Below are 27,787 nucleotides of genomic sequence, written 5' to 3'. Positions count from 1 at the left end.
ATCCGCGTTGCCGTTTTGCTTGCCAGGGCAGTAATGAATGGTGAAATCATAGGGCTGGAGGGCAAGGCTCCACCATAACAATGAGCATTGTCTCCAGCGACCCAGTTGAGCCAGACCAAGGGGTTGTGGTCAGTCAGGAGAGTGAAGGCATGGCCATACAGATGGGGGTTGAGTTTTTTTTTGAGGGCCCAGACCAGCAAGAGGCACTCTTTCTCAATTTCTGCATAACTGACTTCCCTTGGCTACAATTTCCGACTCAGGTAGATCACCGGGTGCTCTCCTCCATCCTCACCGACCTGGCTTAGTACTGCCCCCAGTCCAAACATTGAGGCATCTGGGTCTCAGTTGGTTGTGGGTGGCTCTCGGCAGCACGACTTTGGGCTTGGGTGGTCACGGCTTGTACTTCTTGTGGAGAAGTGGTTGCAAAAGTGGAAGTCAAAGGGCCAATATCATTGCCCAACACTACCTCAGCGGGCAAATCTCTCATTACCCCAACCTGTACGTTGCCCGCTCCGGCACCCCAGTCCAGATGTACCTGAGCAGTAGGAATCCGGTACACTGCCCCCCCCTGCCACTCGCACCGCAATTGATTTCCCCGGTGTCTCTTTGTTGTCAATGAGGTGCCTTTGTACCAAAGTTATGGTAGCGCCACTGTCTCGTAGTCCTCGGGCAGTTTTCCCATTAATCATCACCAGCTGACAATGATGTTTGCGGTTGTCCATGATGGCGGATTAAACACAAAGGGCTTCATACAAGTTACCCAGGGGTTCTTCCCAGAATTCTTTGGCATCCCAAACAGAGGGTACTGGATGATCCACACAGTGAACTGCCGCCCGGGGTTGAGGGAAACCAGATCGGGTCCAGCTGGTTCTGGGAGGCTCCAATGGACAGTTTTTCCGAATATGCCCCACTTGGTTACACCGATAACAAATGATGCCATTGTTGGGTGGCCGGGAATAGTGAGATGTAGCTGTCACCGGCCTGCTGGGCTGTTGGTACCCGGGGAGCGCTGAAGCTGTGGGTACTGTGGGACATGGAGGTTGGGTTCTTGGAGTAGGTGCTGTAGCTTTCCGAGTATCTGCATACTCGTCTGCCAATTTGGCAGCCTCTGGTAGGGAAAGGGGCTTGCAATCTCTTACCCACTCTTTCACCTCTGCTTGGATGTGGTCGTAAAACTACTCCAGTAGTACCAACTGCAGGACGTCATCCAGGGTTGAAGCTTGGCAGCTGGTAATCCAATGGGTAGCTGATTGTTGCAGGCGTCAGGCCCATTCTGCGTAAGAGTCCTTTTCCAGCTTAAGGGAATCTCTGAACTTTTGCCGGTATGCCTCTGGAGTTATTGCATACCGGGTGAGGAGGGCTTCCTTAACCCGGGCATAGCTGTGAACGTCTTCCCAGGGTACCGCTCGGAAGGCATCTGCTGCTTTGCCAGATAGCTTCCCTGTGAGTATGGAAACCCGGTCTTCTGATGGTACTCGATGTAGGATACACTGGCGCTCAAAGTCTGCCAGGTACCCATCAATTTCACAGTCCTTTTCGTCAAATGCTTTAAATGCACTGAAGGGAACCTTAATGGAGTCCCCAGTGCTGCTGGGTCAGCTCGGGAAACTTACGGCTGTTAGCTGTGTCTCTGCCAGTTTTAACTGTAGCTCAAGCTGTGCTTTTTGCTTATTTTCCACCGCTATGATTTTCATCACCTGCATGATGATCTCCGGAGTTGGGTTCGGTCCAAACCATGCCAGTCTCTCTCGCATCTCCCGGTTCGTGGGAGATTCAGTTTCCCGAACTTGTCTCCAGATCGCTTACGGGGGGTCACTTTAGGGCAGTGCAAGACTTGTTACTTCATGGGGCAATTGTCCGGATTCCGGTTTCAGAATTTTTTCAGGGGGTTTTACTCAAACCTGTTTACTGTGCCCTGGAAGGAAGGCAAGGTACGTCCAATTCTGGACCTCAAGACGCTAAACTGCTTTGTGCAGGTACAGAAGCTCCGAATGGAGTCCATTGGCATGGTAGTTGGGTCCCTACATCTGGGGGATTTTCTTGCTTCTTTCGACATGTAGGATGCCTTCCTTCACATTTCAATATGTGCCGGTCACCAGCGCTTCCTCTGCTTTGCCGTTGGCGAGGAGCATTGACAGTTTGTGGCTTTTACCTTTGGTCTTGCCTCCCCTCCTTGGGTCTTCACAAAGTGTTGGCACCGGTGCTAGCATTCTTGTGTCATTAGGGGATCACGGTACTGGGGTACCTGAATGATCTTCTTCTGCGAGCAGTCTCTGACTGCTCTGATGGACACCTTGGAGATTACTCTGCAATCTCTGAGGGAGTTTAGTTGGATTCTGAACCTTCAGAAATCTGTTATGGTTCCGTTAACAAAACTGGACTATCTGGATGAATTTAGCTTCAGCCAGAGTGTTGTTTCCTCTGGAAAAACTTCAGAAATTGCAGGAGGCAATTTCAGCTTCTGTGGTCCAGCAGACGGTCATCCCCCTGTGCTTGCATGCGGGTGCTGGGCCTGATGGTGTCTACCTTTGAGGCACAGTTCCACATGAGATCTGTGCAAAAAGAGATTCTGGTGAAACGGGACAAAAATCCACAGTCTCTAGAGATTGGCTTCTTTCTCCAGCACTTGGACAGGAAAATCCTTCTCCCCCTGTACTTGTCACCATGGATGCCAGCCTGTTCGGGTGGGGAGGCCTTCTAGGCACAGCTTGTGCTCAGGGTGTCTGGACTCGGAAAGACTGGAACTCTGAGCGATCAGACTTTGTCTGGATCATTGGACAATTCATCTTCAAATTTGTCCGGTACAAATTCAATCAGACAATGCCATGGCCGTGGCCTATGTCAATCACCATGGGGGTACAAGAAGCATCCTGGCCGATCAGGAAGAAGCCAGCATTCTAAGGTGGGCAGAACTATTGTTCCAGCCCTCTCTGCTGTACACATTCCATGAAAAGTACAGAGGCTTTTGGCATGGTCTTGGCATCCTCTGGCCGATGCTGCAGACACATTAGTGGCTCCTTGGCGTCAATATCGTCTGATTTATGCCTTTCCCCCTCTCAAACTTCTGCCCAGACTCCTGTGCAGCAAGGGATTCCGGTCTTTCTGGTGGCTCCAGACTGGCCTTGCCAGTCGTGGTATGCCAATCTGGTACAGCTGGTCGCCGATACTCCTTGGAGGTTTCCTCTCAGGGAAGATTTGCTGTCTCAATGACCAATCTTTCATCCTGCTTTACAGTCGCTGGTTTTGACGGCTTGGCTCTTGAACGCCAGGTGCTGAATAAGAGAGATTTGTCTGAATCGGTGATTCCTAGGCTGTTAAAGGTTAGAAAATCTACCAATAGGAAAATCTACCATCGTATTTGGTAGATGTACATTGCGTGGTGTAAGTCTTTTGGGGTTCTCCCTCGCTCCTTTTCGATGGATCCGAGCTTGGCTTTCCTCCAATGGGGGGTTGAGCAGTGTCTGGCCTTCAGTACCATCAAGGGCCAGGTTTCGGCCTTGGCGGTTTTCTTTCAATGTCCATTGGCCATACTTTCCTTGGTGAGTGCAGCAAAAGGAACCTTGCGCTTATGGATACAGTTATAAAGTATAAAAGTGCATGTGTGGCAAAATCTAGATAAATAAATATAAGCTGCTGCTAACATAAAAGTGCCTGTGCCTTTAAATAGAAAATACAAAAAGATGTCAGCGCTGCTAAATATGCGGATAAAGTGTCAACTGTGCTTAATCTGTGTAGTGCACTGAACAGTGCAATCCTCTAGAACATTAAATAAATATACCTGTGCATAAATGAAGATAATAAATAATAATAACAGTCAATAATAAATACAGCAATAGAAGTCCATGAAAGTGTTCTCAGTGCTTTAAGTGCTGGAAAAATGCTTCTTAAGGTGCTGCAAACGTGCTCGAATCAGTGCTCCCCTATGGTGACCCCACTCACCAAAAAGATGAAGATCATAAGCTTTGGATTGAATAGAGGTCCTGGTCCCATCTGTATGACAGCTGGCGGGGATATGTTGGAATGCTTAGGCTACTGTGTAGCTCCATGACTCAAAATAAAGAGAGGGGGGATCTCCATGGTGAAGTATGTAAAACAATTTATTAAGAAACAAAATATCCACTCACATTTAAAAAACTGCTTTCTTCCTAGATGTGTGCAGTGCGGTGGTTCCAGTGTACTTCTGGCGTGCGTTCCACCGACCGGAAGTGACGTGGTACACTCTGGATTGGCTAGACGTGTTTCGCCCTCCCACAGGGCATTGTCAATAGTTTGCAGCAACTTAAGAAGCATTTTTCCAGCACTTAAAGCACTGAGAACACTTTCATGGACTTCTATTGCTGTATTTATTATTGACTGTTATTATTTATTATCTTCATATACGCACAGATATGAGTATATTTATTTAATGTTCTAGAGGATTGCACTGTTCAGTGCACTACACAGATTAAGCACAGTTGACACTTTATCCGCATATTTAGCAGCGCTGACATCTTTTGGTATTTTCCTTGGTGAGTACCTTTATCCATGGAGCTCATCACTTGGTTCCTTTAGTGCGGTCTCCATTACCGCCGTGGGTCCTCAAATTGGTGTTGTCAGTTATCCAGGAATCTCCCTTTGATAATAACTGGAGGTTCCCCTGCTTAAGTTGTCCCAGAAGGTGGCCTTTTTGGTGGCTATTACTTCTGCAAGCAGGGTGTCGGAGCTAGCGGCATTGACTTGTCGTTCACCTTACCTGTTGGTTTACAGAGCTAAGGTGGTTCTTTGACCCTGTCCGTTGTTCCTTCCAAAGGACGTCTCTGATTTGCATTTGAAAAAAGACATTGTGTTGCCTTCCCTATGTCCCAGGCCCAAACATCTTAAGGAAATTTCTCTGGATTCCCTGGATGTGGTTCGGGCAATCAGGGTGTACCTGGCAGCTACAGAGTCTTTAAGGAAGTCAGACCCACTATTTGTACTCACGGACCTTGAAAAAGGTTGGCCGTTTCTGCTGCAACCATTTCCAGATGGATCAGACAGGCAGTGATTCAGGCCTATTACATTAGGGGTCAGTTTCCTCCTTTCCCTGTTAAGGCACACTCTACTCAGGCGCTTAGTGCCTCCTGGGCCATCTGTCATCAGGCATCAGTGATGCAGCTTTGCAAGGTGGCAATCTGGTCGTCTGTGCACACTTTTATAAAGTTTTAGAAGGTGGATGTGTTGGCATCTATGGATGCTTCTTTTGGCCACAAGGTTTTGCAGGCTGCTGTTTAGAGGACCTGGTCCTCTTTGAGCGTGCATTTTTTCTTTTCAGGTGAGCTCTAGTTGTTTTGTTTGAGCTCCATGTTACCTGGTTGGCTATGGTTAGCCTTGGGAATTGTTTTCTGCTGTTTTCCAACCCATCATGTTTAACTCTGCTTTGGGGCATCCCAAAGGTTAAGAAGAATCAGGAGCTGTGTCCGTCAATGAACAAAAGAGAAAATGGGATTTTTGACTTAACGTAAAATCTATTTCTCTGATGTTCATTGATAGACACAGCACCCATCCCCCTATGGAGTTGGCTTTCTTTTGACTCTGCTCATAACAAAACTGAGTGTCTATAGCTGAGTGTGGGTGTATACCCCCTGCGACTACCCATAGGCATAGTCAAGCTTTTTCCTGCCTAGTGTCCTACTCCTGTGGGGGGCAGTATAACCCAATGGTTAACAAGAATCAGGAGCTGTGGCTTTTGTAAACTAAAGATGACATAGATAAGAAGAAGAAATGCATTTAGTTGGTGAATATGCTGTTGTGGTCACTGAACACACCCTGGGTAAAAGAGAGTCTGTCCTTGTATGGTAGTAAACCATGGGCAGAGTCCCGTGTCATATCCTGTTTTGTATAACATATAATATTGTATAATACCCAGAAATAAGTAACACTTTTGTGGACACACAGTGTTTGCGTCTAAGTGCGTTGATTCCAAGGCCCTGTGTACCTAGGTGTGGTAGAATGGAGAAAGGCCGGCAATTAAGGTCAGTAAATAAGAGTGACTAATGTGATAGGGAATAGAGTTGCTAACAGTTTGTGGTGTTAGAAATTTGAGTTAGGTAGGACCAACTAATAAGGTGGTGGCCCTCCTATAACGGACTTCCACTGGGTTAGTAGGTTGGGCGTAAATAGAAGATAACCGCATGGCAGCTGCTTTAATGCATATGTCTTTTCCGATTGCTCAGACATATGGTCTGTAATTTTAGTTTAGTACTTTAGTTTAGTATTTTGGGGTGGGGCGTGGCTGCCCAAGGTGGCTAAATTGTTTAACTACTAAATAGCAACTGGGTTAACCCCCTTCTCCTTGTGCACTGAGGTAGCACTAAGAGACGCACTTGCGATAGTGCTGGGAACCACTAGAAGCATAGAGCTCGTGGGGATATTTAAAAGCCCAGTCAGGTAGCAACAGGTAGGGACATAGGAACTTAGATGGGAATATGGACAAAAATAGGTTAGGAATCTCCCTTCCACACATCCAGATATCGTGATAGTGATAAGTGCTTCTGTACGTACATATGCTGTTTAACCTTAAAGTTTTAGGTGCTTATTACCCTTGCAAAAAGTAATTGTCAAGTAGATGTATTATTGTGTCTCTTGATGACCACTTTAAGGGTAAAGAGGCATGGTGATGGTCTCAAGGAGTCAGAACAGGAGTATTTTTGGGTGTGCAACTTGCAACTTTAAGCTGTAGTTGAAAAGATTTTGCCTGTGCTATTTCGGTGCCGGTTCTCTCAATGATACATAGCTCTGTTCGCATAATTTGTTTTTTGTGCTTACAAATGCATAAAGAGGAAATGCTTTTCTTGCAATTAAAACTAAATTAAAACCCCTCAAGAGCCTACGTTCATTGCCAGAGTTACACATCCTGAACCCCAAATTTTAGTGGATTTGGGTTACTTCTTTACATGTACAAGACTATGTAGAGTTTAAGTGTGTCTATTAAATCCCTGCCTCCGAGAATAGATTTGAAAAATATGGTTAAACAGCTCCTGGAGAGTTTATAACAGACAGGACATTTTTGCAAAGCAGGGCAGCATCTCGTAATCTTAACCTACTTAGCGATGTTCCCGAGTGTGGCTCGGGGGGGGGGGGGAAATTTTGTGCCATTAGCGGTAACCCTGAGCCACACTTCAGGTACCGCCAGGGAGCATCGCTGGATCCTGCTAGAGGTTACTTACCTTGTCCCCGGGATCCCGCGATGTGTCCCTGCAGCATACGGCGGCCGGATCTTCCGCCCGATGCTGTGAACCCCCGGCTTTCGTCTCCTGCGACGTGACGCTCCCAGGGGGGTGGAACACACAAACACACTGATATATTGTAACCCTATTGGATTACATTACAAAATAAAATAAATTGACATTAGTTTGCCCCCAGTGCCCTTCCCTGCAGTTTTACTGTTTTTTACTATTGGAAATGTAGCAATGGGATTGCTGCTGTGAATGACCCCTAAGGGTGAAACTGGAAATTGTGTGCAATAATGGATATTACTCACAGCACATATCCTGGAGCAGGGTAGAATAATGCTATGCAAAAGAAATATTGTGATAAAATAGTAATACCAAGTGTTCTGGTTTAAACACTGTGCGTAGTCAAAATTTGACTATGGGATTGCTGCTGTGGACAACCTTGAGGGTGATGTATGAAACTCTTTAATATGATAGATATTACCTACAGCGCATATCCTATGAAAGTATATGAGTTAGTTATATCAAATATATGGTGGAAAAATATTGATATCTCTAATACCTGTACACTTGTCCGTGCGTATTTATGTTACCCAAATAAAGTGCAAATGCTGTGCTTGGTGTGACTTTGCAGTCAAGTGCAAAATTATGTATATATATATATCGAGGATCCGCACCAAGTGGGAGGCCCTGTAGTACCGTAGGAGGTCTGGCAGCCCCACCCCTCCCCTCGCCTTAGGGGGAGAGAGCATTGAAAGCTTGATCCTGGGGGACTTGGAAGCCCAAATAAAAGACCTGAATGCCTCCCTGACCTGCTTAAATAAAGAGAGGAGAATAGAGATCAGGAGAGCCTGGATGATATAAAGCTGTCAGGTGGGACATTCATTTTGAGAGCATTGCAGCGACCGACCCAGGAGAGCGTCAATGATTGCCAAGTGCGGAGGTCTGTCCTGATGGCCCCTAACAATGGGGGGGGGGGGGGAATTTGTAATGTGGACACCTAGGTACTTAAGGGAGTCGGCGACCCGCTTTAGGGGGAAGGAAGCCCGTAAGGTTCCCTCGACCGCAGCCAGATTGGAGACATTGAGCGCCGCCAATTTGGAGAGTTTGATTTTATAATTCGAAAGGCGACCATAAAGTTCCAAGGCTTGGAGTAAGTTGGGCAGCATCGAGGTCGGATTAGAAATGAAGAAGATCAAATAGTCCACGTAGGCAGCAACTTTATGATGATTCCCAGCCCTCTGTAGCCTCGTGATGTCCCGATTGGCACGGACAGGGTATAAAAATGGCTCCGGAGTGAGGACAAAGATGAGGGGAGACAGCGGATACCCCTGGCGGGTGCTGTTAGTAACGGGGAAAAAGTCAGACCACCAGTCGTTAACCCTTTCTGCTGCCGAGGGAGAAGAATATAGGGCCAAAATCCAGCGGGACATCCGGGGGCCCAGGCCGATGTGTGACAGGGTGGCCGTGATAAAATCCCAGGCCACCCTGTCAAAAGCCTTCTCTGCGTCAGTGGACAGAAGCACCAGCGGAAGGTTCGAGCGGCAGAGATCAGATCTATCACCCGTGTCATGTTATCCCTGGCCTCTCGGGATGGGATGAAGCCTACCTGATCATAGTGGACCAGATATGGGATAAAGGGTAGGAGCCGATTGTCCAACACCTTAGCAAATAGTTTAAGTTCTGCATTAAGGAGGGCGATGGGACGGTAACTCCCGCAGGACGTCGGGTCTTTACCATCCTTGGGAATAAGGGTAATGTACGCCCTCAGGGAGTCGGGGGCATCTCAGCTCCCTCACGGTCATTGAAGAAGGAGAGTAAGGGCCGGCCCAGGTGGTACACAAATGCCCGGTAATAGGGCAGGGTGAACCCACCGGGCCTGGAGCCTTGTGAGGCTTAGCCTGAGCCAACGCCATGGCCAAATCCTCCTCCGTAACTTCACCCTCGAGGGTGAGGCCCTGCTCCCATGTAAGGGAGGCATGCCTGAGGCTTGAATGTACTCATCCGCTCCGCTGCGACCATCCGTTTCAGAGAGCGGGAGGTTGTATAAGGCCCGTTGGTACGAGTAAAATTCCTCCGCAATAGCCGCTGAAGTATGCACCTTCCTGGCTCCCATCTCTTGTATGTGAGATATGAACGTACGTCTTCTCGGACCCCAAAGTGCACGGGCCAGCATTGCCCCCGGCCGGTCAAGGAATTCTTCAAAGTGCCGCCTGGCCCAGGCCAGTCCCCTAATGGATTTTTGGAAAAGTAAGTTGTTCAATTCCTCCATAGCCCAGGTTAGAGGAAGCAAATGTTCGGCCGCAAGGGATTGCTTGTGTTTCGTACTTAGGTCCTCAATACGCACGAGCAAGGCCACAATCGCCCCCTCCTGCTCCCTCTTCCGCCGAGATCCGGCACTGATAAGAGATGACCACCCGCACCACACATTATGGGCCTCCCTAACAATCAGAGGCAACAGAGAGGGGTCCGAATTGTCTGCAAAATAATTAGAGACAGGACCCCGTCTAGTTCCACCCTCATGTCCGGGAGCTGAAAGAGTGACTTGTTAAGACGCCATGTGGGGGGCCTATGGGGTCTAGAGTCCCAGTCAATTGTCAAGTGTATGGGAGCATGATCCGAGAAGGAAAAGGATCCAATTTGAGCGGAGGTGATCAAGGGGAGGTCCTTTTGGGGGAACAGGAAGAAATCTATCCTGGTATAGGTGTCATGAGTCGCCGAATAGTAGGTGTAGTCTCGCTAACCTGGGTGCATCACACGCCAAGGGTCCACCAGCTCGAAGAGGGAGAGTTCCTTTTTCAGCCTGCGGAGCTGTGCGTAAGCCATGTGAGAGGACCCGCGGGTAGTATCAAGAAGTGGTTCAGGGGCGAAGTTAAAATCCCCGCCCATGACGAGGAAGCCCAGCACTTCTGGTGTCAAATGCTGCTAAAAAGACAAGTGGTCAGCATAAGGCAAGTACACATTTAGAATAAAAACAAAAATATATCAGCACACTATCAGATAATCAATGAATAGAGCAGCTAAACACTCAGGTCAAAATACAAAACCAGTTAAGAAAATATCACAGCAATCAGTGCAGTGCTAAAAACATAATGACATAATGCAAGTATAAAACAATATAAAAAGATATAGTCCATGCATAGAAGCCCGTGATTCAGAAGTGTGTTGGATGATGACTCCTAAGATGCTAATCAGAGCTGGAAACTGCCAACGCGTTTCAAAACATCCAGGGATTATTTACCACCCTTAGAATCTTCCATGGTCCTGGGGACCCAGTTATATACCTTGTGCTCTCCCAGGAACTAGTGGAGAGATTTTTTTTCTGTTTGTGCTGCCTGTTCCAGAAACATCCAACATCCAGAAACCTCCAACTTGAGATACTTACATGTTCCTCGCTTGGACTGTTCCTAAATTTGACTCTATGGAGCTTTCAACCAATGTCAACTGCCTGAGGAAGACTTTTGCTGCTGTAGGTCTGCTAGCACCTGTGGTTCCACAAGCCTGTGCTCTGCTCTTGCTGCACTGATTTAGCAGCTATGGGTGTCGCCGGCTTCACCTGATGGTTAATATACCCTCCTTCCTCACGGAGCTTTGCGTAAGACATGTAAGAGGACCTGCGGATAGTATCAAGAAGTGGTTCAGGGGCAAAGTTAAAATCTCCGCCCATGACGAGGAAGCCCTCGTGGAAGCCCAGCACTTCTGGTGTCAAATGCTGCAAAAAAGACAAGTGGTCAGCATTAGGCAAGTACACATTTAGCAAAGTAACGACCAGTTGGCCCACCTTCCCCTTCACCAGTAAATATCTGCCGAGGGGGTCAGCCTGTACTGCTATGAGAGACCAGGGTATAGATCTAGAAATTACGATACTCACCCCCTTTTATTTCGAGATGTGGGAAGGGGAATGATACGCCCAGGGGAAATCCCGGTTATAGAGCCTTGGGACCGAGTTGAGGCGGAAATAGGTCTCCTGGAGAAACGCAAAATGGGAGTGGCTCCGCCAAAGAAGAAGGGTTATGAGTAAGCGACCTACAGAGTCGTGAAACATGTCAACCGTGTCCATGTCTGTTCGATGCACCGTTGTCTTTTATGAATGGGAATAAACACTTCAAGTTCATTCATCTCTGAGTGCGGTCACTTTTTCTCTTTGGAAGTTTGATCACTGGACGGCGGATCCGACCAGCACCTGGATATCTGTGCCTCACCTGAGCGGCTTTCCCTGTGTTGCTTGAATGATCCGCCGAAGAAGGGACAGCAACCGCAAGTGCTTCTCCAGGTTGGACAGCCCCCTCACGTTCAGTGAGGTCACCTTGTAGCCCGCAGGCGATTTGTGAAGGTGGGGGGCATGTCCTAGGTCATCTTTATGTAGAGTAACAATTCTTTTTTTTTCTGATCCTCAGAGAATTCTTTGCCATGAGGTGCCTTGTTGAACTTCCAGTAACCAGTATGATAACGTGAGACTGATAACACCAAATTCAACTATCATGTACCTGGTGGAGATCGAGCTGTAGAGGGGGCTTCTCTTGCAGCGTGGGTACAGGAATGTGAGACAGAAGCAGTGTCGGGATACAAGCTGAAGTCAGTACACAATCTGGCAGCGAGGTACAAAGGCATAAGACAGAAGCAAGGTCAATCACAGGCTGGGGTCACAGGTAGGCAGGCAGGAATCCAAAGGAGAGTCAAGGGTAAGCCGGGTCAGCACAGGTAATCCAGAAGCAGGTCAGGGCACAGGTAAACAGAAACAAGCTGAAAGACCACTCAGCAATGTGCTCCTGTGACTGCTCAGTTTAAATAGGCCGTTTGGCGCCAATGCGTGCGCGTGAACGCACGTGCGCGCACACACATTTCTCCCTGTGCACACAGTAATGTGCCTGGGCATGCGCACCAACACCCGTTTGGGTCCAGCTGAACTGCTCCTACATTAACACACCTGCTCCACATTCACACCTGAGACCTTGTAACACCAACAAGTCACATGAGACCAGGGAGGGAAAATTTCTAATTGGGCCCAATTTTGGACATGTTCACTTAGGGGTGTACTCACTTTTGTTGCCAGCGGTTTAGACATTAATAGCTGTGGGTGAGTTGTTTTGAGGGGACAGCAAATTTACACTGTTATACAAGCTGTATACTCACTACTTTACATTGTAGCCAAATGTAATTTCTTCAGTGTTCTCACATGAAAAGATATAATAAAATATTTACAAAAATGTGACGTGTACTCACTTTTGTCAGACACTGTATGTATATATATATGTTTATAGATTTACTGTATGTTTTTAGTTCATGTTATATTTTGTCTGGTTTTTGATTTTGTCTGATTGTTGAGAGGTTTCCAACAACTATTGGTAAGGGTATGGAATGTGTTGGGCACATATTATTAAGCCCATGCCAAGGGCACTATTTAATAGGAATTATATGTGGGGAAGTGATGCCACTACTAAATTACGTGGAGGGGATAAGGCTTAAATGTAGATGTAGCAAGAAATGTGGAAATATTTTTCAGGCATAATGCCCAGAAGTGGTGGTTAAGAAAGGGAGAAGGTAAATGAATGTTGACATTGTGTAATGTATGTCTTAATTTAATGTTGAAGAACAAAATATACCTTTCAATAATATGGATTTGACACATATACAGTATAAAAGGAGAAGGTGTTTTAAAAAAAACTGTATGAATGGAATGGCCAATGAATGAAGGAATGAGAGGTTTTATAGTGTTATAGGGGTGAGCTTTGAGTTCGAGTCGAACGTAAGTTCGACTGGAACATTGGCTGAGCGCAGAGACACAACTGTCATCCTCCTGCTCAGCGGGGGATCGGCAGATCGATCCCCCACTGAGATAAACGGAGTCCGCCGATAGACTCCCTAGTGTGAAAGGGGCCTTAAGCATTATTAAAATCACTGCCCCTAAAAACAATCGTTTAAGAAATTTTTTTTTGCATTGATTCATGTCCCCAGTACCCAGGTCCCCATACACTTTTTTGGGCCAATAACTTGCATTTAAGCCTGGCGGTATGATTGTTTCTGATTTTAGGTGCTGAAAGCGGTACCATTGTTTTGCATGTAATCCTTAAGGATGAGCAGCCCAAACCAACTATTTACATATGATTTATTTTTATTGTGCGTTCTTCTTTATAACATCTCGGGTATGATAAAGTTTGAAACACAAAACCATAAATTATAATATAATAAATAACTATAAATAGGTTAAAGTATATATATATATATATATATATAGCTGAGTTGTGGGCACAAGCAAGAGCTTGTGAGATCCATAAAGATCAATGAATCAACATCTATATAGACTCAAGATATGCTTTTTGGGGTGGCACATGATTTTGGTCCTCTCTGGAAGGCAAGAGGATTCTTGACTACTTTAAGGAAGCCGGTGAAACATGCGGAGTTAATAGACAAACTGTTTATTCCTTCTGCTTGCCATTCTGAAGGTAAAGGCTCTTACCACTGAGACAACTTTGGAAGCCAATGGAAATGCCTTGGCAGATAGAAGGAAAGTGCTTTGAGCCCTGTGGCAGAGACCCTGATGCTAGCCATCCCCTCTGACGTGTTGCTAGAGGAATTTAAGAAACTGCAGTCCCAAGCGGAAATGCAGAAAAAGAGGAGATGGACGTTTTGGAGGCCACACAGGGTCCAGACGACATCTGGGGTCTTGATGGTAAATGGTGTTTACCCATATAACTTTTTCCAATGACGGCCCACTCGGCTCATTACACGGGGCATCAATCAAACATGGTTATGTATGCACAAGTGGGAGGAGCATTCGATTGCCCCTGGCTTCATTACCGCAGCTGCTATTTTTACTGCTACCTGTTTAGTTTGCGCACGGTACAATGTAGGTAAAATGGTAACTGTACCGAGAAGGCACTCGCCCAAACCAGATTATCCCTTTCAGCAAATTCAGATAGACTATATCACTTTGCCAAGGAACGGAACACACGAGCATGTCTTGGTCTGTGTGGATATGTTTTTTGGGTGGCCAGAGGCTTGGCCTTTTCACAGTGCCAATGCCACTACCACCACAAAAAAAGATCCTGTCTGAGATAATTTGTCACTGGGGGGCTGCCTGAAATGATCAAGTCGGATTGTCAGATCTTTGCAGAGGTATGTAAAGTGCTTCACATCAACCAGGGATTACATACTTCTTATCATCCTCAAAGTAGCAGTAGAGTTGAACAGCTGAATTTAACTCTTATAAATAGGATCTCTAATATCATGGCTGATACTAAAAAGCCATGGCCTGAATGTCTTCCGTTGCTCTTTATTCCATAAGGAATGCCCCTAGACAACCTCATGAATTATTGCCTTATGAGGTGTTTGGGAGCCCCCCTGTGACGGTACTCACCGACACTGGGAGTGAAAGACAGACACTTAATGGCTTGAATTGCTTCAAGTGGGACAGTAATATTTGTCAGCCATGTATCTCGAGAAATATGTGAGGACTATTCCTGTTTGATTCTGAAAATGTTCATTGAAAGAGCTAATCACATTGGCTTCTGTTCCATGTCCTTCAATGTCAGAGACACGCTTTTCCTATTGTTTGTGCATTGAGATAATGTGTATTCCATGTACTTTAATGTAGGAGACGGTCAGACTGTCATTGACAGTCTTGTCCTATTGTCTATCTATTGAGGTGGGATGTATATTGTGTTAAGTCTGCCTGTCCCATTGTTAAATGTTAATGACCTCCCATTGTTCGGTATGTTTAGATAATTCGTTCAGGTTAATTCTGTTTCTGTATACAATTTCATCTGCATATGATAATGCAATCAGGCAGAGGGGAGGGATTGTGTACACTGTATGGGAGTGACTGAGTGTAAAACTCTGTTTTTATTGGATTATGAATTTCATGTCCTGTTCCCCACAAGGTCTACCTGGGCGGTAAACTTGTGGGGGAAAACTGTAAAGAACAGCTGTACCATTAAACCTACAGTTCTACTTCACCCTCAATCTAGAATCCTGTCTCTTATTGGGGGAATCTGCTACAAGGGATGGCTATGCTCTTCATACTCCCTTGAATAATCACTAAGCTCTTGTAAGAGCTTGTTCCTCTTCCTGCTTTACACTCTGGGGAAAGAGAGGTTTACCCACTGGAACCTGGAGCCTTGTCATAGGTCCAGGGTGGGTAGTAGAAGGTGAGACCCCAAACAAGCTGCGGCGGTTTATAGGGTCTGTGGTGGTTATGGTGTCTGGTGAAGCACTAGGAGCATCCGTCAACGGAGGTACCCAGTCGGCGTGCCAGTTGATCCGTTACATTGGTGGCAAGCGGTGGGATGGCGTCCTAGTGTGAGGAGAAGCAGCTCTTGGAGACGCTGGTAAAGTTAACACCCATGCACCGTCCCCATATGAGGAGGAGTTTGTCTGGAGGTTGCAGCAACACTTGGCCCAACAGGATGGGCCTGTATCAGAGGAAGGTATACTGGACTGGAGAGATGCCACTCAAAAGGAACTGTGGTATGAGGCCTTAGAGGATGTGCACCGGAGGCAGAGAGAGAGCCTTCCCAGTGAAGAACAGAGGTTTCAGGTATACGTTTCCCTTCGGTTACCTTTCCTAGGAGAGCAACCCCTGGATGAGTGGGTGACGGAGTTGTGGGACCTGATTTGGAAGGAGTTGTGGCTGGATGACGCTTACCAGGCACTAAAGTGGTACGCCACCCTGTGCAACCACTGGATGAATGACGACAATATGCCCGAAGGTGAGGACTATAATAGCCCCGGCTTACTGTGGGAGGCCTTTGAGGAGAGCAATGACTTTGGATGTCCAGCAGAGTGCCGGTGTCGTGTTGAGGAATGCCCTCCGTCGGATAATGCCCGGGTCGGACTGCGCATGCTCCGTAAGTGACGTCACCCTGTCAGAACAGCTGATCGGCTGGGGTTGGCACGTGCGCAGTCCATCAGGGGCACAATCCGACGAGAGACAGAGCGGGGAAGAATCTAATGTCAGATTCTGACTCGCTCTGTAGCGCGTGCGCAGTCCGTTGGGGGCATTTCTCGACGAGAGACAGAGCAGGGAAGAATCAAATGTCAGATTCTAACTCGCTCTGTACGATGATTACACATATGAAGATTCTAACTCGCTCTGTACGATGATTACACATATGAAGATTCTAACTCGCTATATGTAATTATATATATATATATATATATATATATATATATATATATATATACATATATACTATATATAGTATAGATATATATATATACTATACTATATATACTATATATATACTATATATAGTATATTATATTATATATATTATAGTAGTATAGTATATTATAGTATATTATATAGTATATAGTATATAATTTTCACAGAGACTGGCATTGTGATCGAGTTTGGCCAAATATTGCAGAACATAAGTAATGCAAAGCCCCGCTTTACGGGTAATATCGGATAGCTAAGACTATAGGGATTAACTACTTGTCGACCAGGGCATAGCCCAATGATGGCTACAGCATGGTCGGCCTATTCTGGGAGGGCGTACAGAGACATCCGAATCGCGCTTCCCACGGATTGTGTTAAAGGGCCAACGACAGGGGCCATTTACCATGTGATCGCTCCATCCAATGACAGAGCGATCATTTGTCAACAGAACGCTGCATGTCTGGTTTAGCTCTCTCTTCGCACGCTGTACACACTGATGGGCACCGCCCCTACCTCATCCATGCCCATCTCTGCCTCATCCATGTCCATCTCTGCCCTATTTATGCCCACCTGTGTCTCATGCCCATCTGTGTCTAAATCATGCCAATGAGTGCCTCCTCATTTGTGCCTCATCAGTGTGTCCCTCATCATGCAGCCTGTTTCCCCCTGTCATTCAGCCTCTGTCCCCGCCATCATTCAGCCCCTGTCCCTGCCGTCATCCACCCTGTGTCCCCGCCGTCATGCAGTTCATGTCCCCCCGCCGTAATTTGGCCTGTGTCTGTGCCTCCGTCAGAGTCCTCCTTTACATCCAGTGTGTCCCTGTCAGAGTCCTCCTTTACATCCGTGTCCCCATTAGAGTACTCCTTTTACATCCAGTGCTTCCCTATCAGAGTCCCCCTTTATATCAGTGTCCCAGAGTCTCCCTTTACATCAGTGACCCATCAGAGTCCCCCTTTACATCAGTGTCCCCGTCAGAGTCCCCCTTTACATCCTGTGTCCCCGTTAGAGTCCTCCTTTACATCCAGTGTATCCCTGTCAGAGTCCTCCTTTACATCCGTGTCCCCATTAGAGTGCTCCTTTACATCTAGTGCTTCCCTATCAGAGTCCCCCTTTATATCAGTGTCCCAGTCAGAGTCCCCCTTTACATCAGTGTCCCCGTCAGAGTTCCCCTTTACATCAGTGTCCCCGTCAGAGTCCCCCTTTACATCAGTGTCCCTATCAGAGTGCCCCGTTATGTGTCCCAGTCACATAGCTCCTTTATGACCCACGGTCAGAGTGCCCCTTTATTATTGCAGTCGGCGTGCCCCTTTAGTATTCCAGAGTGCCCTTTTATTATTGCAGTCGGCGTGCCCCTTTAGTATTTCAGAGTGCCCCTTTAATGTGTCCCATATGAGTACTGATCGTAGTATTTCAGGGTGCCCCTTTAATGTGTCCCATATGAGTACTGATCGTAGTATTTCAGAGTGCCCCTTTAATATGTGCCATATGAGTACTGATCATAGTATTTCAGAGTGCCCCTTTAATGTGTGCCATATGAGTACTGATCATAGTATTTCAGAGTGCCCCTTTAATGTGTGCCATATGAGTACTGATCGTAGTATTTCAGGGTGCCCCTTTAATGTGTGCCATATGAGTTATATATAGCTATATATATATATATATATATATATATATTATATATATATATATATATACTATAGTATATATATATATATATATATATATATATATATATATATATATATATATATATATATATATATATATATATACATACATACTATATATAGTATATATATATATACTATATATATATAAATATACTATACTATATATATATATATATATACTATAATATACTATAATATACTATACTACTATAATATATATACTATATATAGTATATATATATATAGCATATATAGTATAGTATATATATAGTATATATATATATATATATATATATATATATATATATATACATACATATATATATACATACATATATACTATATATATTATATATATATATATATATATATATATATATACTATAATATACTATATAATATACTATACTACTATAATATATATAATATACTATATATAGTATATATATATACTATATATAGTATAGTATATATATATATATATATATATATATATATATATATATATATATATATATATATATATATATATACTATATATAGTGTGTGTGTATATATATATATATATATATATATATATATATATATATATATATATATATATATATATATATATGTATATATATATATAGTTACATATAGCAAGTTAGAATCTTCATATGTGTAATCATCGTACAGAGCGAGTTAGAATCTTCATATGTGTAATCATTGTACAGAGCGAGTTAGAATCTGACATTAGATTCTTCCCTGCTCTGTCTCTCGTCGGATTGTGCCCCCGACGGACTGCGCACGCGCCAACCCCAGCCGATCAGCTGTTCTGACAGGGTGACGTCACTTACGGAGCATGCGCAGTCCGACCCGGGCATTATCCGACGGAGGGCATTCCTCGACACGACACGGGCTCTGGGACATCCACAATACCAATGAAACCCTACTGGATCTCCCCAGAGTGGATGACCTGGGGTCAGACCTGATTCATCTGGTCAGAAGTGAGTGGGAACTGGAGCAGGACTACCAACGCCTGCTCCGTTCAATTCTGCCCCAATCTACACTGCAAGCAGAGCCGGAGTGCTGGGTGGCAGATCCAGACCTACAATCCTTCAGTTGGAGAGACATTATAGACTGATAATGGGAAGACCCACCGATGGCAGGTGGACAAGGCTGAGGGGTCATTGGCAGCATTTAAGCATTACAAAGAGTGTAATAAGAAATGTAAAGACGAAATCAAGGCAGCTAAAATAGAACACGAGAGACATATAGCGGAAGAGGATAAAAATTAACCCCAAAAAATTCTTTAAGTATATAAACAGTAAGAAAGGAGGCCAGAACACATTGGCCCCATAAAAGACGACAAAGGAGATTTGGCCACAGAGGACAGGGAAAAGGCGGTGGTGTTAAATAATTTCTTCTCTTCAGTCTTCACAAAAGAATCGGGGGGCTAAACTAACCCAGCTTGTAAGGCCAAACTACATAACACACCTCAGGAAGTACCGCCATGGCTAACAGAAGATAGACTTAGAACTAAACTAGAGAAACTTAACATAAATGGCTTGCACCCGAGGGTTCTTAAAGAGCTCAGCCAGGTGATTGCCAGACCATTATTCTTGATCTTTAAGGATAGTTTACAGACGGGTATGGTGCCAGCTGATTGGAAAAAAGCCAACGTGGTACCAATATTTAAAAAAAGGCAGAGATTTATCCTGGGTAACTAAATAGGCCGGTCAGCCCAACATCAGTAGTCTGCAAGATTTTGGAGGGGATGTTACGGGACCACATACAAGACTTTAGTAATGAAAATGGTAATATTAGTAGTAATCAGCATGGATTCATGAAAAATCGTTCTTGTCAAACCAATCTATTAACCTTCTATGATGAAGTGAGCTGCCACCTAGATAAAGGTAAGCCTGTGGATGTGGTGTATCTGGACTTTGCAAAGGCCTTTGACACCGTTCCCCACAAACGCTTACTGTTCAAACTAAGGAAGGTAGGTATGGACCATAATGTGAGTACCTGGATAGAGAACTGGCTCCAGGGGAGAGTGCAAAGGGTGGTGATTAATGGGGAGTACTCGGATTGGGCGGGTGTGGAAAGTGGGGTCCCCCAGGGTTCTGTCCTGGGACCAATCCTGTTTAATTTACTCATAAATGATCTAGAGGAGGGGATATCTAGTACAATCTCAGTATTTGCGGATGATACTAAACTAAGCATGCCAATTTCTTCTATGCAGGATGTGGAAACCTTACAAGCGGACCTGAACAAAATAATGGGGTGGGCAACTACATCGCAGATAAGGTTTAATGTTGAAAAATGTAAAGTAATGCACTTGGGTGCCAGAAACCAGAAAACAAGCTACTCACTAGGGGGGGGGGGACCTCTGGGTAAGTCTAGGATGGAAAAGGACCTGGGGGTACTGGTAGACAACAGGCTTGGCAGTGGCATGCAATGCCAAGCCGCTGCAAGCAAAGCCATCAGAATACTGGGATGCATAAAAAAGGGGATTCACTCCAGAAATGAAGAGATTATTCTCCCACTCTACAAGACTCTGGTCTGGCCACATCTGGAGTATGCTGTCCAGTTCTGGGCACCGGTCCTCAGGAAGGATGTGCTGGAACTGGAGAGAGTCCAGAGAAGGGCAACAAAAATAATTTGGGGAATGGAGGACATCAGCTATGAGGAAAGACTACAAGCACTGAACTTATTCTCTCTGGAGAAGAGACGATTGAGGGGGGATATGATATCAATGTACAAATACTGTACTGGCGACCCTAGCATAAGGAACAAACTATGCAGAGAAAGGGAATACAATAAGACACGTGGCCACTCACTAAAACTAGAGGAAAGGCAGTTTAACCTTAAAGTACGTAGGGGGTTCTTCACTGTAAGAGCAGTAAGGATGTGGAATTCTCTTCCACAAGCAGTCGTATCAGCAGGGAGCATCGATAGTTTAAAAAAACTATTAGATGGGCACCTTAAAGACCACAACATACAGGGTTATACAATGTATGGTTAACAGCAAACACACACGCACATCATAGGTTGAACTGGATGGACGGATGTCTTTTTTCGACCTCACTAACTATGTAACTATAAGATGGGACTGAGGTCTCTCTACCGGCCCAATGGGGAGGCTGGCCAGCTGGCCCAGATCCCCAGCTGCAGCAGGAGTTACCAGGAATAGAGACAGTCGGTTCTACTCCCCACTGGCAGACAGAGTCACAGGGAGCCAAAGGTGTCGTCCTTCCTCCCCAGCATCAGTATGTGTTACAGGGAGCTGAAGGTGTCATCCTTCCTCCCCAGCGGCAGTGTACCTTCCAGGGAGAGGAGACAACTAATCATTCTCCCTAATCACAGGGAGACAGCAGCCCTGACCTCATTGGTGCAGATGGGACCGCGGTCTCTGCACCAGACCTACAGGGATGCTGGACGGCCGGTCCAGATCTCCAACCTACCCCTCAGGAATACCAGGTGGAGGAGGTAGGCAATCCCTCCTCTCTACAGCAGACCCCCAACCAGGTCCTGGGGGTAGTATTTGCCGACCCCAACCCAGCAGAATAGCTGGCAACAGAGCAGAGTGTGGCTGGCCTCTGTCCTCAACGTACAAAAGATGGAGTTCCTGTGGTAGTGGATGGGACTACAGTCTTCACTTGTATACCCCAGGGATGCTGGACAGTCGGCCCAGATCCCCAACAGCCTGACGAAGTGAGCCCCACCACCCTGTCTTCTCTCCAGCGGCTGAAAGGACTCCCGGGAGAAGGGCCAGTCCATTCTTATCCCCAGCGGCAGGTATGTGCTATGAGAGAGGCAGAGGTTGGCTGGGTGAGTAACGCTGTTTTCCAGACTATTTGTTTGGGGTACTGGGTGGGTGCAGACATTGGGAGGGCCCGTGGAACACAACCTACCTTAGAGAGGTTGGAAAATCACTCTCTTGGCCCCCTAGGCCCCTCTTATGTCTAAGTCACCATGTGTCTATTAGGGTCACATGGTGACCAAGAAGCCCAGTCTGGCCTGCCCAAACCAGACTTCCACAGACTGATCGGCTATGAGAGCTCCATGCGCCCTGCTGAGACAAACTTACAAACTATGTGGAACTTTGTCAAGCAAGCTGTCATGATGGATTGACTCTTTGGGACTTGTTACCTGACTAACTCAGCACAGACCAATTTCAATTGTATACAATTTCATCTGCATATGATAATGTAATCAGGCAGAGGGAAGGGATTGTGTACACTGTATAAGAGTGACTGAGTGTAAAACTCTGTTTTTATTGGATTGTGAATTTCATGTCCTGTTCCCCACAAGGTCCACCTGGGCGGTAACCTTGTGGGGGGAAACTGTATAAAAGAGCAGCTGTACCATTAAACCTAGAGTTCTAGAGTCCTGTCTCTTATTGGGGCAATCTGCTACAAGGGATTGCTATGCTCTTCTTACTCCCTTGAATAATCACTAAGCTCTTGTAAGAGCTTGTTCCTGTTCCTGCTTCACTCTCTGGGGAAAGAAAGGTTTACCCACTGGAACCTGGAGCCTTGTCATAGGTCCAGGGTGAGTAGGAGACGGTGAGACCCCGCTCCAAGCTGGGGCGGTTTGTGGGGTCTGCGGTGGTTAGAGTATCTGGTGGAGTGCTTGGAGCCCTCGGGAAGCACTAGGAGCATCTGTCAATATAGGTACCCAGTCGGGGTGCCAGTTGATCCGTTACACCTTCAAAAACTGGACTGTACTTTCCTCAGCAGCTGTCATCCTTACATTCCCAGCTGACAGGGTATGTTCAGTCTCTGCAAAGGGAAGTCCAGAAGGTCCATCACAGGGTTCGGGAGTCTCTCCCAGACCCTGACACAATAACCGGTGTCCATTTTATTCAACCAGGTGATTGGGTCATCGTTAGAAAACACCAAAGGACAAGATTGGACCTAAAATATTCCAAGCCATACCAGGTCCAGCTGACAACTCCAACCTCTTTGAAGCTTGAGGGACGTGATAACTTGATCCACACGAGACACTGCAAAAAAGCTGCTCAACTACGTCCTAGAATGATAATGAGGAGTATCGTTTTTATTTTCTTACTCAGCTTAGTGTATTTTAGCGAGGGGAATGAGAAACAGCATCCCATCCTATTGTTTAAAATGCATCTTCAACTGGCTAAGACGGCGAACAGGACTAACTGCTGGGTGTGCTATAAATCCCCACCTAGCCATTACACCCTGGCAATGGCAGCAGTGCATGCTATATACAACGTTCGCATTGGCATGAAGAAACATGAGTCACTTGCGAAGACAACCAGGAGACACTTTTCTATAGAATTTAATGACACATTCCTAGAGGATAAAATCTGTTATAGTTCTAATGTTAGTCCTGACTCTTGTTCCTTGCTGGCAAATCCAATTTGGGTATCAGGACAATTAGGTAGTCCACAGATGTGCTTTAACCTTAGTTTTGGCACCAGAAATAGATTCATAGGCTCCACAACCTGTGGGACAGGTATACCAGTCAATCTCACCAAACTCTGGGTCTTTTTAATGACATCAACCGACCGGATTATATCTGCTGGAAGGACGGTTTTGACATTCAGACTGAGGGAGCGATACCCCAGTCTATTATGTTATTGCTTAATGCCCATGACTGTCAGGAAAATTCTTCATGTGCAGCATTGACAGGTCCCTATTACTTTTTATGTGGTTCTGCGGCTTGTAAGGTAATGCCCCCTACTGCGAAAGGATTGTGTGCTTTTGTAAAGCTCATACCCGCATCATACATTGCCACTGATTGTAAGGATCTGCTATTACGAAGGAGGGCAAGGGTGCAAGGCAGGACTCGCAGAGCACGGTTTTCTTCTCACGATCAGGCATGGGCATGGTTCCTGGCTTGGACTGAGTGGGGGATCGAGCTGATGAAACGATTAAATAATTTCTCGTCCATTGTGGATGAGATGTTCAATGAAACCGTTGAAGCTGTAAGAGAGATTACTTAGGAACAAAGACAAATGAAGACTCTTGTACTGCAGGATAAAATGGCACTGGATTATCTTTTAGCTTCCAAAGGGTTTTTTTATGAATTCATAGGAGAAGACTGTTGTACCTGGATAGCAGACACCAGTGAGAAGGTCCAGGCCCATATGGATGAGGTAACTTCACTGCAGGGCAGAGCCAGAACTATAGCTTGCAAAGGTTGGAATCCTTTTAAGGCTCTGGGGGTTTTGGGGAATTTTTGTTTTCCATTGGATCCTGGCTAAATGAAATAGGGGTATATACTTATGTTCTGGTTTTTATTCCTCCTATATGCCACGGTGAAATTATCCTGTTGTTTGGTCAACAGAGTCACCCAAGCCCGAGCAGGTGACCACATCCTTATCGATCGCTAAGACGAGACGCCCAAAACCCTTCCCTTGCATCAGATGCCAAGGATCCCAGCCCTACCGATGATCAACATGTCCCTTCATCTCCCGTCCTCCCTCCGAGTCACCTCCCAAAGAACGGAACCTACATGTCAACATTAAGTTTTCTTTTGAATCTACATGTCAACGCTGATTCCGTTATCTTTCTTTTTACTTTTTGAAATGGATTGTTTTTATGTTGAAAATCAAGATTCATCGAGTGACACATGGGAGCATATGACAAAGAGGAGGGCTGTTGTGGAAAGTTTATTAGGATTAGTATGGACATTTTTTCAGGATGTGTTTTACTTAGATTTCATTATGGCTCCTGTTGTCGGTTTGCTTGCAATACGCTCTTTAGAGCATGTACAGGCGAACCGGCATTAAGGAAAGACTACTGGCAGTGAAAACCTTCCCGTCCATGTGTAGACGCGTTCGCTCTACATAGACATCTCCACCGGTGAACACTCTGTGCGCAGGTCTGTTTGCTGGTATAGATCTATGTGTATTGCAATGCGGAGTCAATATCATTTTGATAGCTATCTGTCTTTATGAAGGGATACACGCTCATGTCTTCCTACTATGCTTGATCGCCATAGAGGAAACAACATGCCTCTTTCTCTGCAGATAGCCTCACATCTATGGGAACAGTAGTATAATCCTACTAGGAATTGTTCGCAGAACTTTGTTGAATGGGATTCACACCAGTAGTAATGGGGGAGGTCTATGCACGGGTTTGATCAGAGCAGTGTTCACTGTTCTAAACGCTGGTTTCATTGTGTAGGGATCTTTTGGCAACGACTGTGACACAGCTTGTGCCTGTTTTACTGTTTGCCGCCGAGCACGCCGGAATTTCTATATACAAAAGAGCTGCATCTTGTACTTTCAGTACAATAAGTTTAATGGCGCTTGGCGCGTATTAATATCTGCAAATGCGCTTTTAAGCGTAACGAAGTTCTCTGCGCTCCGCAGTTTTATTGGAAGCAAATTTCTATGCGCCAAGCACAATAATTTTCCAGGACATATCTGTAGCTGCAGGCATCATCCTAGTAGAACCATTTAATTCTGGTGATGCCATATGAAGTCCACCCAGGAGAAAGTGGTTAACAGGAATTTTGTAAGCTATGTTATGTGTGCTAATAATGATTTAAGTGAAAACAGTGATTTGATAAACATTTGTGCCATTATTGCGGGGATTGTATTGGGGGGTCAGTCTGTCTCTCAGTACAATTCCCCATGGTCAGTCTGACTGACCTGGTGGGATTATATTGGGAGACAGATTGATTTGGAGAAGGTTAAGGATTACTGTATGCTGGGGGAAAGACTGACCTGGGGGGGATAGTACTGGGGACAGATTGACCTTGTTTGATTTAAGCATGCCCCTTAAGCCCCTCCCACCATTAACACAATCTGGCCACACCCACTGTTCTATACTTTGGCTGCTATATAGTGTGAGAATGCCATAGACTTGATAGTGGTACCTGTGGGCACAGGATAGTATATTCCTGGCATTAATGATGGCAGCATATGTGTCCTCTATGTTGATGGAATGGGTAGCTATACACATAATATATGATGAGACAATGCTGACCTCTGTGTAATGTGTGTACTGTCTGTAGTCTGTATATGATGCACAGTGTGGGCACAGTTTTATGTATAAATGTAGGTACACACTATAATCCATATTGGATGTGTATGGTTGGCATAATATATCATCTGCATATGCTGTATGTGTTCAATATAGTCACACTATGATTTACAGTGATAGGCACAGTATATTCTCTATATAGGGTGACCTTGGCATAGCCCTGAAAGTGGTACATGTGGGCACTGGATAACTGTTTGCATTTTCATTTTATATCATTCCATAAAAAGGCCCACCAAAATCCTCAGCATCAGGCCAATGATGCTCTTAATCTGGCCCTGAATAGAACTGCCCTATTACATGCCTGGTTTTTGGCAAAAAAAAGTGAAAATAATTTCTGTAGATACATTTCTCTTAAGGAAATTATTGCATCATTTCCCTCAGACAGTAGTCGCACCTTCATCACCTCCCACTAACTCAAAACAACAGACACAAGAGAGTATATGGAAAATGCACAATATAGATTGATAACTGATAACACAGATAACACAGATTGGTATGTATGCTAGGGTGGACAGTTTTTATCCTGGAATTTTAGAGTGTTTGAATTAAAAAAGATACTTTGTTCCACCTATAAGTATACTGTGACGGGAGCCACTTGGGATGCAGGGTGACCAGGAAACTGGGGGGGGCACTGGGGATATGGTTTGGATGGTTCCAAATGGGACAGTGATATTCAGGAATGATTTCTCTCTAGAAATATGAAGATTTTATTCCCTGTACAGTATGAGGTCCATGACCAGGAAGTACAACTCCTAATATGAGCATTCCAGGAAGTTCAATGTGGAGACTGACTGTCTAACGATGTTGCTTTTGTCTAAAGTGGCTTTACATTCACCTATTGTTAAGTGTGCTAATGAACTCACCTGTTGTCTGCTAAGGGATGTATTGACACTCAGAGTAATGTGTATTGGGGGCTCGTTATGTAACCATTGTGTGATGTTGGGTGCTGGATTTGGGTCATTATCCTGTGATGACTGCATTACTTCTAACATGTATATAAAGCGTGTATTCCTTTTCAATAAACAATCTGATTCCTGCTTGACCCTCAATACAGAGCTTTGTCTCGTACTTGGGGGGGGGGGGTAATTATTCATATGGATTTCTTGTTTGGCTGAGTGGAGTGTCCGGTAGCTGCTTTTATGTTCTGGAATGAAATGTCCTAAACGACTATAACCCCTTTTATACCCGGGGTGTCGTTACATATACATATCCAGACAGAAATTTGGGGGCTACCATTGCTAAACTACGTCTTTTAATACTGTTTGACTTAGTGTTTTGATGACCAACTGACTTAAATACTTTCTGAATCACTGGACTGAAAATTTGGAAAGTAGCCTTTTCAAAGCATTTTAAAAAGAGAGTCTGTATGAAAGTCATAAAACTAGCAAGCATTAAAAAACAGAGGTCGGTAATGACAACCTCCACGTGTTTCTCATGATAGCTTTAAATCACCATCTGATTCTAGACAAAAGGACAGGTGCCCAGGGCCAACTCATCCATGCATCTCATCAGATCAAGGGCAATTTCTAGCTTGGCTTGGAAGGTATAGAAAAACATTTAATATATAGGTTGTCCAGGGTCACCAGACCCTAGATCTTGGTTATACAGTAAGATCTACAGGCAAGCATTCAAGATGCTTGCTCTGGGCCCACTTGTGTCTTAAAAGAGCATTGAGTATATTTACAGGGAGATTATCGGAATCTGCACTGGAATGGTTCTATCTTAACCTTTTGTCAACCATGTAACACATACATG

The 27,787-nt window shown here is 45.1% G+C and overlaps 1 pseudogene across 1 annotated transcript; it reads left to right on the top strand.

The window, feature by feature from the left end:
- The first annotated feature begins 23,526 nt into the window (after positions 1-23,526).
- LOC309569199 lies at positions 23,527-24,372 on the top strand (annotated as a pseudogene). Its single transcript has one exon. The product of its transcript is annotated as an uncharacterized misc_RNA (transcript).
- Positions 24,373-27,787: the final 3,415 nt, after the last annotated feature.

This window comes from Pelophylax lessonae (assembly GCF_965119305.1).
Source record: "Pelophylax lessonae genome assembly, chromosome: 13".
NCBI lineage: Eukaryota > Metazoa > Chordata > Amphibia > Anura > Ranidae > Pelophylax > Pelophylax lessonae.
This window is presented reverse-complemented; position numbering and strand designations above follow the sequence as displayed.